The sequence below is a fragment of the Pelobates fuscus genome, chromosome 3 (assembly GCF_036172605.1).
Source record: "Pelobates fuscus isolate aPelFus1 chromosome 3, aPelFus1.pri, whole genome shotgun sequence".
Taxonomy (NCBI): Eukaryota; Metazoa; Chordata; class Amphibia; order Anura; family Pelobatidae; genus Pelobates; species Pelobates fuscus.
Window position 1 is genome coordinate 427621532 of NC_086319.1, and position 15300 is coordinate 427636831.

Below are 15300 nucleotides of genomic sequence, written 5' to 3' on the forward strand. Positions count from 1 at the left end.
AGGAGGACAGCGTGCAAGGCCTTGGCTTTTTCGCAGATGATCGCCTTGGTCACTGAGTCCCCTGCACGCTGCTTCTGTTCAATCCAGAGCAGGAGCAACTTCTCGACCTCGTCCAGAACAGGTGGGCGTTGCTTGGAGACCCTAGTGACTCCCTTGGCTGCATCTCTCCCAGTAATCTTCTCTTTCATTTTTAGGATTGTACCGATTGTGGATGCACTCCTTCCATACTCTTTGGCAAGGTCGGTCAATCGCATTCCTCCTTCATGCTTCCTGATGATTTCCTTCTTGTCCTCAAGCAGAATCATCACCTTCTTCCTCTTCCCAGCTTCCACTGCTTTCTTGGGTGCCATGACACCACCGTCCCTATGTATGCAAAAAAAAAAAAATGAAAGATGCTTTACACCCATATGAGCTGGCATGGAAAACAACCCCACAATGCAAAACACACAGTAAAAGGCATGCACAGCACATGAGCTGGCATGGAAACCACAGTAAAAGCCATGCACAGCACATGAGCTGTAACAGGCATGCACAGCACATGAGCTGTAACAGGCATGCACAGCACATGACACTTGTTTCGTATTGCGAAAAAAATTCGTAAACCGAGGCAATTTTTTTTTACGAATTTTCATTCGTAAACCGAATTTTTCGTTAACCGAGGCGTTCGTTAACCGAGGTTCCACTGTACTAGAAATTCAGTATGAATATGATTGGTGGTTACCTTTAGAGGGATGGTTTCATGAAGAATCGGTCCCGAGGAGATAAGGGAGCCGTCAATCACTCTAATAGGAACAGAAGTGTTTTTTCGAACACAAGGAATTTTATTCTTTGTTACAAAGGTTGAATCGATGAATACCCCATTTGCACCAGAATCGATGATAGCTTCAGTCATAATTCTCACCTTATCCCACTGTAGTATGAGAGATATAGGAGTGAACTGAGTGGTTGGTGTAGAAGGGAGTGCACTTAAGATAGCAGAGGCATAGGCTTGCCTACCGCCCTTTGTCCGTTTCAATAAGGGACAATCAGGAACCAAATGATCTTGAGAAGCACAATACATGCATAGGTTTAATTGACGTCTTCGGTTCTTCTCTTCAGGAGTGAGAGGACTTCTTATTACCCCTATTTCCATAGGTTCGCTTGGTAAGGAAGTCTTTTCAGGAGCTTTTGAGGGAGTGAAAGGTTTTCGGTCTTTAGAATGTGAGAGGGCTTTTTCGGCCTTTCTTTCTCTTAATCTTCTGTCAATGCTGATTGATAGGTGAATTAGAGCGTTCAAAGTAGTAGGGAGTTCTGTTCTAGATAGTTCATCTTTTACAGCTTCAGATAAACCAATTCGAAATTGGTTGCGCAATGTGATGTCATTCCATTGCGTTTCTACTGCCCATCTTTTAAATTCAGCAATGTAATCTTCAACGGGTCTATGTCTTTGCTGTAGAGTTCTGATTGTTAAATCAGCTGTTGCTTGTTTGTTAGGATCTTCATAGAGAAGAGACATGGCTTCAAAAAATTCATCCAGTGAGTCTAAGATGGGGTCATCGTTTTCCAGAAGGGAATGGGCCCATGACATAGGTTCACCTCTTAGAAAGGAAATAACCGAACAAACCTTAGTTCTTTCTGTAGGATAAGATCTAGGGTTCAAAGCAATTAATAGTTTGCAAGAGTTAAGGAACTCCCTGTATTTAGAACAATCTCCAGAGAACTTTTCAGGGTTACATACAGCAGGATCGCTAGCCGAGTGCAGAATAGTATGAGGAGTATGAGTTTGTAAATCTCTGACATAAGTGAGAAGTCTTTCATTAGTAACTTGCAGGTCTTGCACACCTTGGGCTAGTGTATCAACTCTTTGATTCAGCATAGTTATCGTAGAATCGAAATCTGCTGGATCCATTACAAGGGCTGGATTATTCTGTCACGTTTATACATTTGTTATGAAGGAACACAACTGCAGATTTCTTATAATTTGAATATTTATTATAAAAAGTAGAAGATATTGTGACGTTAAGTCCAATTTACAGGTACTGTAGCTTTAATTAGTAAACGATAACTGAAGTCCACAATTACAGGCACTGTAGCTTTAAGTAGTAAACGATAACTGAAGTCCACAATTACAGGCACTGTAGCTTTAATTAGTAAACGATAACTGAAGTCCACAATTACAGGCACTGTAGCTTTAAGTAGTAAACGATAACTGAAGTCCACAATTACAGGCACTGCAGCTTTAAGTAGTAAACGATAACTGAAGTCCACAATTACAGGCACTGTAGCTTTAGGTAGTAAACGATAACTGAAGTCCACAATTAGAGGCACTGTAGCTTTAAGTAGTAAACGATAACTGAAGTCCACTGTGGCGAGGCCAGCTTCGCCACTGTGAACTGGAGAGGCCTGGCTGCTAGCCTCCTGCCCTGCGACTACGGCCCATGGACATATTGCTCTATAAACACTATATTTGGGCATGTAATAATTTATATTGCTGCTACTGGCCCTTTAAAATCAGCGATGGACATATTGGGACTTTTGGGACTAATGTCCCTTTAAGACTTTGTAACATATCACAGTAATACTGTCTTAAATATTATGTAGGTATTTATGTGTTCAGTTAAACTGGGGATATGTAGAAATGTGTGTTTTATGTGTTAAATGTATCAGTATGTAATTTTGTGTCTTTTACTGTCTTTTTGCAACCATGTGGTTAATGGAGTCTGACTCTAGTCCTAGATAATTGGATTACTTCTCCAATTAACTCCAGGGCAGAAGGGAGGAAGCCGGGATGCATTGTGGGGGATGTTTTACTTCTGTTTGAGCCAGATTGTGCCATGCTGCAAGCCAGGGCCCAAAAGATACTTTTAGTAACTTTTAAACCCCTGGTCGGATTCATGCCATTTTTTTATATGTTGTTCCCCTGAATGGATTGATTGTGGATATGTATTTTTATGTGAATGTGATGTATGGTTTTAAAATTATGAAAGTTGTGTAAAAGTATATTTTACACTGTATGCATAATGGGATTATGTGTCACACTAAGGGGAGGGGATGTGTGGGAGGTAACATCTATGTCATTGGTTCTTTTATGCCTCCCCCTGGGTGTGGCCTGTATGTGTGAGTTGGAAATAAAAGCCAGACTGGGTGTCCCAGTCTAAGTTCTTGCTTAACCCTCAAAGCGATGTGTCGTCTCGGTCTTTGGGGGAATGGGATTGTATGCTGACTGCCAAGAGTGTAAGCCGATGTCTGCTTTTCATGTTCAGCTGTTCCAGTGTTCGTGTGGTTCCAGTCGGGAGAATGGTGTTTGCAGTAGCTGCCTGTGCATCTGGAAAGGGGATTATCGCCTAAACTGGGTTTTATCCTCTTGTAAGTGAAACGGTCCGTTACAATTGGTGGCAAGCGGCGGGATCGTTCCTACAACCAGAGGGACAGCTACAGACAACACCATTTCTGGATTACAAATTGAGGGCAACGCTAGTATCCGTACAGCGACCCTATCTACAAAGGAAATCAGGAAAATGGAAGGAGACAGAGTCGCAGCTGCTGCAACACCTCCGAGGGAGGAGGAGGAATCCGAGTTTGCCAGGGAATATAGGAGCAGGATGGCTCTATTCTCACCAGCCCGAGCGGAGCAGATGGCAGACCGGGTCTACAACGATGTACAGGCGTACCTCATGCTGCGAACGACGCAGAGGAACCAACAAGCTGCGGGATCGTTCCTACAGCCAGAAGGACAGCTACAGAACACCAATTCCTTGGAGTTACAAATTGAGGGCAACGTTAGCATTCGTGCAGCGCCCCTGGCAGCAGAGGTATCCAGCGACTTGGAGCAGACAAGTATGGAAGGCTCTGACGCTGAAGATGATTTTATGGCCAAGGTGAGGCAGCAAGTGGCCCAGTATGGGGGTTATATATCCATGGACACATTCCAGGGGATCTGGAACCAGGTCATGGCTGAGCAAAACTCAAAGATGGACGAAGAGTATGATGAGCAGGAAGAGTGGTACAGCAGCAGAGTAGAGGCTGCATCCGAGGAGGTTAGCCGCCCCCCCCCCGAGGCGGCAGGAAGAACCCGAAGTAGGGGTCCTCATAGATTGGTCCTGTGAGGAACCACAACAAGCAGGTGGAGATGGGACCGAGGTCTCTCTACCGGCCCTACAGGGATGCTGGGCAGTCTGCCCAGATCCCCAGCGGCAGTGTGTCACCCAGGGAGCTGATGGTGTCGTCCATCCTCCCCAGCGGCAGAGTAAGTCCCAGGGAGCTAAAGGTGTTGTCCTTCCTCCCCAGCGGCAGATTGTATCTCAGGGAGCTGAAGGTGCCGTCCTTCCTCCCCAGCGGCAGTGTGTGTTCCAGGGAGATGAAGGTGTCGTCCTTCCTCCCCAGCGGCAGGCTGAGTTACAGGGGGCAGAGGTTGTTGTTCCTGCCCCCCAGCAGAAAAGTGATATGCCAGGAAGGCAGTGTGAAGTAAAGGGAGAGGAGAGCAGCGTCCTCCCTCCCCAGCGGCAGTGTGTGTCTCCGGGAGCTGATGGTGTCGTCCATCCTCCCCAGCGGCAGGCTGAGTTACAGGGGGCAGAGGTTGTTGTTCCTGCCCCCCAGCAACAAAGTGATGTGCCAGGAAGGCAGTGTGAGGTGAAGGGAGAGGAGAGCAGCGTCCTCCCTCCCCAGCGGCAGTGTGTACATCAGGGAGCAGAAGGTGCAATCCTTCCTCCCCAGCGGCAGTGTGTACCCCAGGGAGCTGATGGTGTCGTCCTTCCTCCCCAGCGGCAGTGTGTACCCCAGGGAGCAGAAGGTGCCATCCTTTCTCCCCAGCGGCAGTTTGCCATCCAGAGAGAGGAACTTGTTACACCCTCTCTCCCACGGCAACCTAACCCACCAAGGGGAGATGTTAAGCCCCACAACTGTGCAGATGGGACCGTAGTCTCTGCACTTACAGCACAAGGGATAGGGCCGGTCGGTCCTGTTCCCCAGCCTCAGTGTGATGGATCCAAAGGGGAGACAGTCGGTCTCCCCCTCCGGCAGTCGAGCTGTGCACCTAAAGGGGAGACAGCCAGTCTCCAGCAACCAGGCGCCCACCAGACTACTCCCGTGGTAGTGCTGGCAACAGGACAGAGTACCGCTGGTCTCTGCCCCCTCAGCAACCCACCAAGGCAGCCTACCCGTCTCCCACCCAGCAGTGGTGAAACACCAGAACTTGGACAAAATCCTTCCTCACCCAGATGTAGTAACCGGTTAGTGTGGGTGGGCTGCTCTGTTATTTCTGTTTCGTGGGTGGGTTGCTGGACTAACCAGGGCACTGACCGGCAGAAGGTCAGGTACCCTGTTAGTCTAATTGGCAAAGGGGAGAAATGTGGCGAGGCCAGCTTCGCCACTGTGAACTGGAGAGGCCTGGCTGCTAGCCTCCTGCCCTGCGACTACGGCCCATGGACATATTGCTCTATAAACACTATATTTGGGCATGTAATAATTTATATTGCTGCTACTGGCCCTTTAAAATCAGCGATGGACATATTGGGACTTTTGGGACTAATGTCCCTTTAAGACTTTGTAACATATCACAGTAATACTGTCTTAAATATTATGTAGGTATTTATGTGTTCAGTTAAACTGGGGATATGTAGAAATGTGTGTTTTATGTGTTAAATGTATCAGTATGTAATTTTGTGTCTTTTACTGTCTTTTTGCAACCATGTGGTTAATGGAGTCTGACTCTAGTCCTAGATAATTGGATTACTTCTCCAATTAACTCCAGGGCAGAAGGGAGGAAGCCGGGATGCATTGTGGGGGATGTTTTACTTCTGTTTGAGCCAGATTGTGCCATGCTGCAAGCCAGGGCCCAAAAGATACTTTTAGTAACTTTTAAACCCCTGGTCGGATTCATGCCATTTTTTAATATGTTGTTCCCCTGAATGGATTGATTGTGGATATGTATTTTTATGTGAATGTGATGTATGGTTTTAAAATTATGAAAGTTGTGTAAAAGCCGTTACATCCACAATTACAGGCACTGTAGCTTTAAGTAGTAAACGATAACTGAAGTCCACAATTACAGGCACTGTAGCTTTAAGTAGTAAACGATAACTGAAGTCCACAATTACAGGCACTGCAGCTTTAAGTAGTAAACGATAACTGAAGTCCACAATTACAGGCACTGTAGCTTTAAGTAGTAAACGATAACTGAAGTCCACAATTACAGGCACTGTAGCTTTAAGTAGTAAACGATAACTGAAGTCCACAATTATAGGCACTGTAGCTTTAAGTAGTAAACGGTAACTGAAGTCCACAATTACAGGCACTGTAGCTTTAAGTAGTAAACGGTAGTAATTAGCAGACACTGAATCAGAAAGAGTCTCTTAGTAGTATTAACGAATTAGGTGATAAGAAGTTACAATAGCTGTTCCATAGCATTTAACTGAAGCAAGACAGATGCAGCTAACTTGTATAGTGAATGCGTTAAAGATAGCTGTAACTGGGTTGTTTTATAGAAGGACTTTGGTGACAGGAAATAACGGCTTTGAGATGTAACGCTTATCACAGAGGTTTTACTTAGCTTCCGGCACATAGAACACTGGTTCCCGAGATCTCCTCAGAGGCGGTTATCATAAGTGAAGAGAGTTCAGCTTTAGCCGTGGATGAGGAAAGGTGAAGGGAACTTGAAGTGTCATCCAGTCCGGTCCGGTAACAGAAGGCTTTCACAACGAAGTTGTAGCCGGTTCGTGAGTACGGAACGTAGTTCAATAATCCAGCGTCGATCAGCTGGTGCGGTCGGATTAAATAAGGAGACCGTGTCATAAAGGGGTGTGGCTAGGCTCCGTGGAACCAGGAAGTAAGAGGATACCATAGTTAAGGCATGACAGCACCCTTAGCTCCCTGGGGTACACACTGCCGCTGGGGAGGAAGGACGACACCTTCAGCTCCCTGGGGTACACACTGCCGCTGGGGAGGAAGGACGGCACTTTCAGCTCCCTGGGATACACACTGCCGCTGGGGAGGAAGGATTGCACCCTTAGCTCCCTGGGGTACACACTGCCGCTGGGGAGGAAGGACGACACCTTCAGCTCCCTGGGGTACACACTGCCGCTGGGGAGGAAGGGCGGCACCTTCTGCTCCCTGGGACACACACTGCCGCTGGGGAGGAAGGACGGCACCTTCAGCTCCCTGAGATACAATCTGCCGCTGGGAGGAAGGACGGCACCTTTAGCTCCCTGGGACTTACTCTGCCGCTGGGGATGAAGGACGGCACCTTTAGCTCCCTGGGTTACACATTGCCGCCTCAGGGGAAGACGGCTAACCTCCTCGGATGCAGCCTCTACTCTGCTGCTCTAACACTCTTTCCGCGGAGCATACTCTCCGTCCATCCTTGAGTTTCGCTTAGCCATGACCTGGTTCCAGATCCCCTGGAATATCTCCATGGATACATAACCCCCATACTGGGCCACTCGCTGCCTCACCTCGGCCAGCCCATAATCTTCAGCGTCAGAGCCTTCCATACTTGTCTGCTCCAAGTCGCTGGATACCTCTGCTGCCAGGGGCGCTGCACGAGTGCTAACGTTGCCCTCAATTTGTAACTCCAAGGAATTGGTGTTCTGTAGCTGTCCTTCTGGCTGTAGGAACGATCCCGCCGCTTGCCACCAATTGTAACGGACCGTTTCACTTACAAGAGGATAAAACCCAGTTTAGGCGATATCCCCCTTTTCCATAGACCAGCAGCTACTGCAAGCACCCATCTCCCGGACTGCAAACTGTACAAATCTTCCAACTCCCGAACTGGAAACACACGAACCCTGGAATAGCTGAACAGGAAAGGCATATAATCCGCTTACACTCCTGGCAGTCAGCATACAATCCAATTCCCTCAAAAACGAGACGACAAATCGGTTTGAGGGTCAAGCAGAATCTGAGGTCTGGAACACCCAGCCTGGTTTTTATTACAGTTGTGCACATACAGGACACACCCAGGGGGAGGCATAAAACAACCAATCAAGCAACAGTACAACCCACACATCCCCTCCCCTCATATAAGCAATTAACATAATTATTACATACAGTAAAAATACAGTTTCCACACATACTCTGTAACTTTAAAACCATACATCGCATTCTCATAAAAATACATATCCACAATCAATCCATTCAGGGGAACAACATATTAAAAAATGGCATGAATCAGACCAGGGGTTCAAAAGTTAGTAAAAGTATCTTTTGTTCCCCCTGGCTGGCAGTATTTTAATCTGCTCAAACAGGAAAAGTAAAACATCCCCACAATGCATCATGGCTTCCTCCCTTCTGCCCTGGAGATAATTGGAGAAGTAATCCAATTATCTCCCAGGTCAAAACAAAACTCCATTACACATGTGGGGACCTAAATACAGGATTATGTTTTAAAATATATAAAGTTACTTTCTATACCTTAAACACAGACATGTAACATATCCCCAGATAGCTCAGGTCTGCGTGCACATTATTAGGTGAATGGCACGCAGACCACACAAGTACAGTTTAATTGCCATGGAGCCAAAGTCTTTCATTATATGAATAGGCTCCATGGCATAGCTATCTGGGGGTATCACTGCTCACACAGGGAAAGTACCGAATGGCCCCACTGTGTTTAAAGGGCCAGAATGAGTGACATGCACTCTGTTAGGGCCGAATACGTTTTGTAAAAGGGCCCAATCTCCCGGGGCCATAGTCCAAAGGCAAGAGGCGGGCAAGCAGCCCCCTCCAAGCACACGTGGCAAGGTCGGTTTCGCCACACTGTCCCTCTGGTTGTAGGAACGATCCCGCCGCTTGCCACTGTGGCGGCAGCAGCCATTAGTAAACTGTATTTTTCTTAAAACCTGTACGTATCCCTTTAAGAACCAAGGGTACGCAAGTGTAATGTACTGCATGTCTATAGAGTTCGTATGAGATCTATAGAGTTCGAGTTACTAGACAAAATGGCCAGGGGCAAATATTTAACCACCATTGATCTCTGCAAGGGGTATTGGCAAATCCCGTTAGCCGAGGACGCTATTCCCAAATCGACCTTCGTCACCCCATTTGGCTTGTACCAATTCAAGGTCATGCCATTTGGGATGAAGAACGCCCCGGCTACCTTCCAGCGAATGGTGGACCGACTATTAGATGGGTTTCAAGAATACGCGTGCGCCTATTTAGATGACATAGCGACTTTTAGTTACTCCTGGACAGATCACCTGAACCACGTAGGGGCCATCTTAGACCGCATCAGGGAGGCCGGGTTAACCCTTAAACCCAGTAAATGCCATATAGGGATGGCCGAAGTCCAATACCTAGGACACCGAGTAGGCAGTGGCCAACAAAAACCTGAGCCGGCCAAAATAGAGGCCGTAGCTAAATGGCCAACCCCCCGCACTAAAACCCAGGTACTAGCCTTTTTGGGAACCGCAGGGTATTATCGAAAGTTCGTACCTAATTACAGTGCCCTGGCAAAACCCCTCACCAATCTAACCCGCAAAAACCTCCCTAAGTTAGTAGTATGAGCCCCAGAGTGTGAACAGGCATTCCAACTCCTGAAAAATGCTCTTGTTAACGCGCCTGTTCTGGCTGCTCCTGATGCAACTAAACGTTTTCTCGTTCATACAGACGCTTCTATGTTTGGATTGGGAGCAGTATTGAGCCAGGTCGGAGCAGATGGCGGCGAACATCCGGTAGCTTACCTAAGCCGAAAACTTTTACCCCGAGAAGTAAGCTACGCCGCCATCGAAAAGGAATGTCTTGCCGTGGTGTGGGCCCTCAAGAAACTGCAGCCCTATTTGTATGGACAAACATTCTCGCTACTCACAGATCACAACCCGTTGGTCTGGCTGAACCGGGTGTCAGGGGACAATGCCAGGATGCTGCGCTGGAGTTTGGCGCTGCAGCCATTTGATTTCTCTATCCAATATCGCCCGGGGAAGCTAAATGGAAATGCCGAAGGGTTATCTCAACAAACTGAACTGGACAAATGATCTGTGGGTACTCCTCCAGACATCCCCAAGCCGATCCGTTGGGATCAGACTGTGTATGCTGGCTTGGTTCTGGGGGAGCATTGTGGCGGCAGCAGCCATTAGTAAACTGTATTTTTCTTAAAACCTGTACGTATCCCTTTAAGAACCAAGGGTACGCAAGTGTAATGTACTGCATGTCTATAGAGTTCGTATGCTGGCGGTATACGAACTCGGCATTCAGGTAATCGTTCCACGAACAGTGATTTCCATCTCTGTTCATGAAACGAACAAACTGCCGGATGGAGACCACCCTCAGAGGGTCGTGTGGCTTTCGTTAAAGATTGCAACATTGTTGCAAACGGTAAATTAAGAGGATTCCGGGTGGCCGTCGTTCGGCTACGGACCACGCGGCGGTCGGCCATCTTGGATCCTTTGTTAGCCCAGCGGTATTTGGTCGTCGAGCGCCTGGAACTAAAATCGGCTACTCGACGGCACGAATACCGCTGGACTTCCAAGCCGTTCGGAAGCCCCGGTCTTTCAGTTTCAGGTTCTATGGGATCATTCGGTAGTTTGGAGGGAACTTAGAAAATAAATGTATTATACGCGGCGTTCGGTTATTTAAGCTGGGATCGGAGCGGCACTTTCAGGTAATGTGCACTCCGACCCCAGCTATCTGCCGAACACTCGTTCGCCCAAATCTGACTAACAATATTGCAAATATGTATTTTAATGTAAAAACGTGTTTCTGCTGCACGAGGGGATAATGCACTTAACAGTATATGCTGGTGGGAGGGTCCCTCTCGTGCAGCAGTGTATTATGGGAGAAATGTCTCTCTGGTTCAGTCCCCCAAGTAGTCCCCTGTTTCCTCACCCCTGAATTGTCTGTAGGGAAACCCCTTGCATGGGAATTCCCATAAATACCGTGAGTGTGTGAATAAAACCTCAGTTGAGCTCCAAGCTATGTGTCGTCTAGTTCTTGGAGGGAAGGGATTGTAACTACGCTACCTGTCGTGTACCGGTTTTGGATTACCTTTCCTGTCTACCAGCGGAGATATCTTGGATAATACCTCTGCTCTGCTACAGCCACCAATTGTAACGGACCGTTTCACACACTAGAGGATAAAACCCAGTTTAGGCGATATCCCCCTTTCCAGATGCACAGGCAGCTACTGTAAGCACCAATTTCCCGACCTCCCAAACTGCACGGATTCACCAACTCTCGAACAGCAGACACACGAACCCTGGAAGCAGCCGAACAGGAAAAGCAATACGAACAGCTTACACTCCTGGAAGTCGGCATACAGTCAAATTCCCCCCAAGAATGAGACAACACTTCAGCTTCAGGGTTAAGCAGGAACTCATTTACTCAGGGCTACCTGCCCAGTATTTATGCAGGTCTCCCACCTGGTGGACACTCCCCTAGGGGACCAAATGGAAGACTGTAACAAAGGACAGACATAAACCAATTGCAGACACACAGCAGTAAACATTCCCACCATGCATCCTGGTTTCCTCCCTTCAGCCCTGGAGATAATTGGAGAAGTAATCCAATTATCTCCCAGGCCAAAGACAAAACTCCATTACACATGTGGGAACCTAAATACAGTATTATGCTTTCAAATATATAACGTTACTTTGATTATACTAAACACAGACATGTTACATATCCCTAGATAGCTCAGGTCTGAGTGCACATTATTAGGTGAATGGCACCCAGACTACACGAATACAGTTTAATCGCCATGGAGCCAAAGTCTTTAATCACACGAATAGGCTCCATGGCAGGCTATCTGGGTTACCACATAGAAATACCGAATTCAGTTGTTCGGTTAACCTTGTACGATTAGGACCCAGGCGACGGACGGCTCAGCGGTGTTTGTGCAATTAAGTGTCCGTTTACAGTTCCATAGTTTGAGCGCTGAGCACCGCTGGCCGTTCGGGAGTTAAAATGGCCGCTGCCACGTGTTCGGCAAACGAACAAAGGCCACCCAGCGTTTGTCAATTAAGCTGCGGTTAACCGCAGCTTCTGGGCGGTCAATTGACGGCACACTCCATCTTCTAGGTGGTCCCTCGTACGGTAGTTAACACCCTGGCAGAAAGCACGAATAAACCTTTCGGCAGGGAATAAACCTTTTTCACGTCTGGTCCATAGTCCAAAGGGAGCAGGCGAGCAACCAGACTTCTCCAGCTCACAGTGGCAAAGTTGGTTTCGCCACAAGGTGTATTCCCATCATCCTCCAAGCAGTCAGTGAGGTGCATTCCCATCATCCCCCAAGCAGTCAGTGAGGTGCATTCCCATCATCCCCCAAGCAGTCAGTGAGGTGCATTCCCATCATCCCCCAGTCAGTGAGGTGCATTCCCATCATCCCCCAAGCAGTCAGTGAGGTGCATTCCCATCATCCCCCAAGCAGTCAGTGAGGTGTATTCCCATCATCCCCCAAACAGTCAGTGAGGTGCATTCCCATCATCCCCCAAACAGTCAGTGAGGTGCATTCCCATCATCCCCCAAGCAGTCAGTGAGGTGCATTCCCATCATCCCCCAAGCAGTCAGTGAGGTGCATTCCCATCATCCCCCAAGCAGTCAGTGAGATGCATTCCCATCATCCCCCAAGCAGTCAGTGAGGTGTATTCCCATCATCCCCCAAACAGTCAGTGAGGTGCATTCCCATCATCCCCCAAGCAGTCAGTAAGGTGTATTCCCATCACCCCCCAAGCAGTCAGTAAGGGTGTATTCCCATCCAAGCAGTCAGTAAGGTGCATTCCCATCATCCCCCAAGCAGTCAGTGAGGTGCATTCCCATCACCCCCCAAGCAGTCAGTGAGGTGTATTCCCATCATCCCCCAAGCAGTCAGTGAGGTGTATTCCCATCATCCCCCAAGCAGTCAGTGAGGTGCATTCCCATCATCCTCCAAGCAGTCAGTGAGGTGTATTCCCATCATTCCCCAAACAGTCAGTGAGGTGTATTCCCATCATCCCCCAAGCAGTCAGTGAGGTGTATTCCCATCATCCCCCAAGCAGTCAGTGAGGTGTATTCCCATCATCCTCCAAGCAGTCAGTGAGGTGTATTCCCATCATCCCCCAAGCAGTCAGTGATGTGTATTCCCATCATCCCCCAAGCAGTCAGTGAGGTGTATTCCCATCATCTCCCAAGCAGTCAGTGAGGTGTATTCCCATCATCCCCCAAGCAGTCAGTAAGGTGTATTCCCATCATCCCCCAGTCAGTGAGATGCATTCCCATCATCCCCCAAGCAGTCAGTAAGGTGTATTTCCATCAATCCCCAAGCAGTCAGTGAGGTGTATTCCCATCATCCCCCAAGCAGTCAGTGAGGTGTATTCCCATCATCCCCCAAGCAGTCAGTGAGGTGTATTCCCATCATCCCCCAAGCAGTCAGTAAGGTGTATTCCCATCATCCCCCAAGCAGTCAGTAAGGTGTATTCCCATCATCCCCCAAGCAGTCAGTGAGATGCATTCCCATCATCCCCCAAGCAGTCAGTAAGGTGTATTTCCATCAATCCCCAAGCAGTCAGTGAGGTGTATTCCCATCATCCCCCAAGCAGTCAGTGAGGTGTATTCCCATCATCCCCCAAGCAGTCAGTGAGGTGTATTCCCATCCAAGCAGTCAGTAAGGTGTATTCCCATCATCCCCCAAGCAGTCAGTGAGGTGTATTCCCATCATCCTCCAAGCAGTCAGGGAGGTGTATTCCCATCATCCCCCAAGCAGTCAGTGAGATGCATTCCCATCATCCCCCAAGCAGTCAGTAAGGTGTATTCCCATCATCCCCCAAGCAGTCAGTGAGGTGTATTCCCATCATCCTCCAAGCAGTCAGTGAGGTGTATTCCCATCATCCCCCAAGCAGTCAGTGAGGTGTATTCCCATCATCCCCCAAGCTGTCAGTGAGGTGTATTCCCATCATCCCCCAAGCAGTCAGTGAGGTGTATTCCCATCATCCCCCAAGCAGTCAGTAAGGTGTATTCCCATCATCCCCCAAGCAGTCAGTGAGATGTATTCCCATCATCCCCCAAGCTGTCAGTGAGGTGTATTCCCATCATCCCCCAAGCTGTCAGTGAGGTGTATTCCCATCATCCCCCAAGCAGTCAGTGAGGTGTATTCCCATCATCCTCCAAGCAGTCAGTGAGGTGTATTCCCATCATCCCCCAAGCAGTCAGTGATGTGTATTCCCATCATCCCCCAAGCAGTCAGTGAGGTGTATTCCCATCATCTCCCAAGCAGTCAGTGAGGTGTATTCCCATCATCCCCCAAGCAGTCAGTAAGGTGTATTCCCATCATCCCCCAAGCAGTCAGTGAGATGCATTCCCATCATCCCCCAAGCAGTCAGTAAGGTGTATTTCCATCAATCTCCAAGCAGTCAGTGAGGTGTATTCCCATCATCCCCCAAGCAGTCAGTGAGGTGTATTCCCATCATCCCCCAAGCAGTCAGTGATGTGTATTCCCATCATCCCCCAAGCAGTCAGTGAGGTGTATTCCCATCATCTCCCAAGCAGTCAGTGAGGTGTATTCCCATCATCCCCCAAGCAGTCAGTAAGGTGTATTCCCATCATCCCCCAGTCAGTGAGATGCATTCCCATCATCCCCCAAGCAGTCAGTAAGGTGTATTTCCATCAATCCCCAAGCAGTCAGTGAGGTGTATTCCCATCATCCCCCAAGCAGTCAGTGAGGTGTATTCCCATCATCCCCCAAGCAGTCAGTAAGGTGTATTCCCATCATCCCCCAAGCAGTCAGTAAGGTGTATTCCCATCATCCCCCAAGCAGTCAGTAAGGTGTATTCCCATCATCCCCCAAGCAGTCAGTGAGATGCATTCCCATCATCCCCCAAGCAGTCAGTAAGGTGTATTTCCATCAATCCCCAAGCAGTCAGTGAGGTGTATTCCCATCATCCCCCAAGCAGTCAGTGAGGTGTATTCCCATCATCCCCCAAGCAGTCAGTGAGGTGTATTCCCATCCAAGCAGTCAGTAAGGTGTATTCCCATCATCCCCCAAGCAGTCAGTGAGGTGTATTCCCATCATCCTCCAAGCAGTCAGGGAGGTGTATTCCCATCATCCCCCAAGCAGTCAGTGAGATGCATTCCCATCATCCCCCAAGCAGTCAGTAAGGTGTATTCCCATCATCCCCCAAGCAGTCAGTGAGGTGTATTCCCATCATCCTCCAAGCAGTCAGTGAGGTGTATTCCCATCATCCCCCAAGCAGTCAGTGAGGTGTATTCCCATCATCCCCCAAGCTGTCAGTGAGGTGTATTCCCATCATCCCCCAAGCAGTCAGTGAGGTGTATTCCCATCATCCCCCAAGCAGTCAGTAAGGTGTATTCCCATCATCCCCCAAGCAGTCAGTGAGATGTATTCCCATCATCCCCCAAGCT